The 5714-nt window shown below is 36.8% G+C and overlaps 1 non-coding gene across 1 annotated transcript; it reads right to left on the bottom strand.

Moving 5' to 3' along the window:
• Positions 1-2748: 2748 nt before the first annotated feature.
• On the bottom strand, positions 2749-2820 carry trnaa-cgc (transfer RNA alanine (anticodon CGC)). Its single transcript has one exon. It is a non-coding gene; the product is annotated as a tRNA-Ala (tRNA).
• Between the last annotated feature and the right edge of the window lie 2894 nt (positions 2821-5714).

Here is a 5714-nt window from a genome sequence, read left to right on the forward strand (position 1 = left end):
ACACAGAAGAGCTTCACCAACAGAGTCACACAGTCTTACAACAGTTCTGAGAACTGAGACTGTCTGTGACCTGAGTCCACTTCACTCCACTGCTTCCACACTGACACTGTCTGTCACCTGAGAGCTCTGACCAGTGAGTCACTGTCCTCATTGACTTTGTCTACAGGACCTGCAGTTTGTGTTTTAAAACAGGGAGACCTTAAAGTTCCCTATTCCATTCAGTCTTTTTTCTTGTACAATATGATATGTTTCTGAAATAAAACTATTAATTGATATAGAATTCTGAATGTAACATTTCTGATGTGCAGAAATGTATATACATTTTCTTAACGTTTCCTTTTTAAAAATAAACCTTTTAAAACCATTTTGTCATTCATTTGTAATTTCTTAATTTTGTACAATTAAAGACTTTTAATTAAATAAATAAGGAACCTTTGGCCATTCACAATGATAAAATCAACCCCAGAAGGAGAGAATGTCTAAATGTTTGTGATCAATTCATAAGTATGATTTAATCCACACAAGGAACAAAAGGCACTGTCGACAGAGCCAGATACAACACAACCAAAGAGACAACCTGGCTGTTATTTACATTCCCTTCAAATCAAAAGGTTAAGATAGATAGATACTTTATTGATCCCATGAGAAGAAATTGCATCTATCTATCTAAGACTCCTTCACTTTATACTGCACCTCAAACCATAGGTATTTTATAGCACCCAGATTGACCAGTACAGAGCACTAGATACAGTAAAACATCTTCATATTTGAAAGAAATGTGAGTGTTTTGCACATTTCAAGCTACAACAAGTAAACATTTGAGTACCTAAGTCAATATACCTGGAATGATCAATAATGACCAACATCGGCAACTTCCAAGAAAATCATTTTCACTCATTGAATTTGATCTTCATACTCACCTTGCATTCTTAGCTATAATACTTCAAAATTACATTGCAGATTTGGTGGAAAACTTCACAAATCTGTACAATTGTATTTTAATATCTTGGTATATGTACCTTCATTTTAATATACATGTAAGCATAAATACTGTTCAGTATATTGTACTTTTGTTGTACTTTTTAAAACATTTTACCTGAGGACGCAAGGGGACTGTTATATCTTGTGATACATGCAAGACATCAGTAAAAGAAGGTGAAATTTTAATAAAATTGGTGATTAAAAGAAAACCACAACTTGTATGATATTATCCCTCGATATCGAAGATCAATTGAAGGATTTGAAGAAACTATCAAAGAAACAGCAGCAATAGCAGATGATTTGGGTTTTGAACCAATGATTACACCTCAATAATCAATTCGTCCTCAAAAAAAGAAGAGACAGGCATGTTTTGAGCCTCATAATGATCCTCTTCTGGATCCACAAGAAACATGTTTTGGATGTTATAACTTCCATCAAAGAGAGATCTCATCAGTTGCATGCAATTGAAACTTTCGACTTTTTGGATGGTATTGAAAATATTTTTTAAAAATAAAACAAACAATTTTCCAAAGAAGATCTCATGAAGTATTGCCAGGATCTATTCTTAGCGTTTGGTAGTGATAACACTGCTGATATTGATGGAGTAGAAACGTACGATGCGTTGACAGGATTTCTGAAGCGAGAAGTCCTAGAACACCGCCTATAAATGAGCTAGGATTCATACCAAGAAATACTTTTTGTTTTCCACCCAGAAGGCTGCTATTGCATTACACATCTTGTGAACATTATCAGTTTTGGTAGCTTCTGGGCGCGATTTTCCAAAACAGAAACTAATAACAAAGTTATTTAAGATGCACCATGTCCAAAAATTGTAAATCGAGACTAGTATTACTACAGAAGAAAATATTTAACTGAAATATCAATAAGACTATGTAAGTATAAAAAGTAGAACAATTCAATTTATATAACTTATTTTTTATTCTTATTAGAAATGGGCTCACACACCAGAAGACACTAACGTTTATCTTCGTTAGAGTGTGTGAATAACAGTTTAACCCAAAATGTTTGTAATTTGTGTAAATTGTGATTTTGTTAAAATTCAATAAATCACCTATCAACAATAAGAAATTATTAAGAAAGTAGAACATTATTTTATTTCATAAACTATAAAACATGAAGAGAGTTTACAGGTCATATCCTTCGCTTTGTCTTAACTTAAGCGTTCAGGATCCAACCCCGTGTGTGGATGGTTGTGTTTCTTGAATCTCTTGTAATCATCAAAAGTCGTTGTTTAGTCCTTCAGTACTTTCTCGAGTTGTACCATGGATATTTTATACGATTAATACTATTCATGCTCTTTTGACTTTTCCTTCACATATGGTAAAAGTTCAAAGTCTCCTTATGGCTGTGCTCTACGTCTACACGAGAGCACCTGTAACAGTACAGGACACGCAGTGAGGAGTTCGCGCAGCTTTCAGTTTAGTGCGGAGTCCAGAGGGAGGACTCGCTCGCTGAATGATCTCTCAAGAAATCCCGGGTGAGATTTAACAGGTGATTTCTTCAACAGCCACGACAAGTGTGGAGACGTTCTCTGGATTTCCTGAATATGACGTTAAATTAGTTCAAATCATTTGTTGTAGTTAACAGAACTAAATGCTTTGGAGGTACATCTAAAACAGCAGAGCAACACTGTAGCACTTCGCGTGTGACTGAACTTAATTGTGTAAACCTGGCTCTCTATGAACACCGACAAAGAGTTCTCACTCAACAGAAGATTGCGATGTGAGCACAATAATATAAAGCACGTGGAGATGCCAGGGATTGAACCCGGGACCTCATACATGCGAAGCATGCGCTCTACCACTGAGCTACATCCCCAGTGGTGGGTGCTCATGGAGAATGCCTGCAATTTCCCACTTTCGTGTTTCCTCTACTACAGAGTAAATTCATGGGAATGAAGAAATAAGGAAGGAAAAATAATCGCATTGAAGCTTCCAGAGACTGGGCAAAAACGAATCAGTTATTTTTATATCCAGTCACACGGGCGACGGTGCTTAATTCCTCGAAGGGGGAGTGCTTTTTTACCTCCTTACTCTACTGTCTTTTAATTCTGTTTTCTTTGAAAGCTTTTTGCATATTTTAAGTGCTCTCGGTTAAACTACGCATAGAACAACAGCAGTACTGATGATTTTCATGGACCGATGCACACTTCTTCTGTACAACTCCTGTGATAAAGCCCTGTCTGTAAATATTGTAGAAGAACGAAAAAGGGCGAAACAACGCTCCAACCACAGGAATGGTAACTGGAAGGATCGTGTTCTTATTTAATATGTCATTTTGAGATGCCTTGTCAACGCAGACAGGCGTTAGAGCTGAACAAATAATTTATAGTGGTGGTTGTAAACATGGAACATGTTATTTCTATACCAGGAAGAAAGGAGCAGACTCTTAAACTCTTTAACTCTTAAGTTAAAAGAGACAAAAACGACACCTAGTCACAGCTAACATTAATTAAAATGACATCACAACAAAAGAGCGAAGCCTTGAGTGAATCAAATTCGTTTTCATTGAATGTCTGTGTCTTCATCACTTTTGGGTAAAGTAAGCTTGAAGTTCAAAAACAATTTTGGCACGCCTGTAGAGTTTTTATGAAACAATTGCTTTGTATATACAATTGCTCTGTGTATAAAGTACATTGTGAATGTTCTCACAGCCTACAGTTTGTCTTTTTATTCCACGCACGAATATTCTTGTGTCCATATCACATATCATATAACACAGAACGCCTTCAAACCAAATGCATTTTAAAGACCACGACTTTGAAAATTTTCACAACCCCTCCATAAACATATCAGTGAGCTAATTATTCTTTTCTGACAGTCGGGGTTTTGATTGATGCGCAATTACGCACTATCTGGAACACTGGGGGACCGCTGTATACATACATTCACAACGCAGAAATACTGCTCAATAGAGTTTCATGCGAAAAACCCATATATGACCATAGGAAGCAGAACAGCAGTTTCCAATTACCCAGACTGTCAGCACGGGAATAAAGCTTTGTTTTATTTCTGAAACCCTTTCTTTATTTCCTTTTTTCATTCTGCAGGAAAATTCCTATTCTTTACTCAACAGCTTTTTAAAAACAGCACCCATGATGTTCAAATCATGATGTCCATGATTGTTTACACAGAAGACTGGCAGAGCTTTGGGTTGTGAATCTCTTTTTCTTATGGTTTTATTGAATGTGGCACTGTGCACTAGGATAGGGGGATGCTGTTCACAAGCCAATAGCATTTAAACCACAGCATCCACAATGCTGCAAGTGTTTTACACACTAAGCAGGTCCTCTGACCTTTCCCAGCCTTGCTTTGGGTTGTGAAACCTCTTTCAGTTTTTGTTATGATTTTTTCAATACGGCACCTATTAGACACGCAATACACTGGGATAGGGAGGTCCTCTTCATGACTCAATAGCATTTGAAGCACAACATTCACAATGCTACAACCAAGTGTTTTACACAGCAGACAGCCCCCCTCACCTCATACAACCTTGCTTTGGGTTGTGAAAGTGTTCTTTATTTTTTTATGATTTTTTGAATATAACACTACAGGTAATATACTGGAATAGGGGGGTCTTCTTAATACATGGGGTACATGGGGATAGCGCCTTAAAAGGTGGCTTCTCAAAGCTCTTTACAGAATGACAACAACAATAAATAAAAATACACAAGATAAAACACAATTACAATATATAGAGGAGACCGTGGATGGTGGTACTAAGAAAAGCAGAGGGGTGAAGAATGGAACCAGTTCAGTAAAGGCTTTTCTAAAGAAGAGGGTTTTGAGTCTGGATTTGAAGTAGTTTAGAGAAGGTGACTCTGTGATATCCTTGGGGAGAGAGTTCCAGGGTTTGGGGGCATAACAGGAGAAGGCCCTGTCACCCACAGAATGTAGATGGGCTTGGGGAACAGTTAGGAGAGCAGAATTAGCAGAGCGAAGGTTGCAAGGTGGGGAGTAGGGTGATAATAGTTCAGACAGGTACTGAGGTGCCAAGCCATGCAGAGCCTTATAGGTGAAATTATTTTTTGTTCATATAGTCATTAAGATCCAAAAGACTTGGGCAGAGATTCAACGAGCCCAGGCATAGAGACTGAGTGTCGAGCGAGCAGGAGCGGTGAGGAAGGAGACTGCGAGAACATAGATATAGATACTTTACACAAAGTACAGACAGTACATCAAGACAATATACTGTACAAACAGTAGACAACGTACAAGTAAACAATGCAGACATGTAAACAGTGACTGCAGATGTGCGGAATAAATAAGAAATTAAGGTAGATGTTTCTATTAAATTAACGGTATTCGAAATGTTGTAAAAAGAAAAGCAATTTGTTTTGTAAAAAAAAATGAGAGATGATTTTTATTTTATACAGGAAAGGTGTGCGTGTCAAGTTGATCTTTTCGGAGTGCACCATTTGAAAATATAAATTGGAAGTTAGTTTGGATAACTCCTGATGGATATTGTATTACAAATAAAGCTAAAAAGATATAATTTAAAATTGTTCATAGGTTTTATCCAGTTAAATAAGTACTGTCTAAATTTAAGCATGAGCAGGATGATTTGTGCGTTTTTTGTCAGGTTGAAAGGGAATCTTTGGTATAAATAAATTCTTTTTTAAAAAAGTTCTCTTACACAGTACAATATCAAAGTCCTTAAACCTAAAAAAAACACCTTACATTTACTTGTAAGGTGTGTGTTTGTGAAGTTGG

This window comes from Lepisosteus oculatus, chromosome 14 (assembly GCF_040954835.1).
Source record: "Lepisosteus oculatus isolate fLepOcu1 chromosome 14, fLepOcu1.hap2, whole genome shotgun sequence".
Taxonomy (NCBI): domain Eukaryota; kingdom Metazoa; phylum Chordata; class Actinopteri; order Semionotiformes; family Lepisosteidae; genus Lepisosteus; species Lepisosteus oculatus.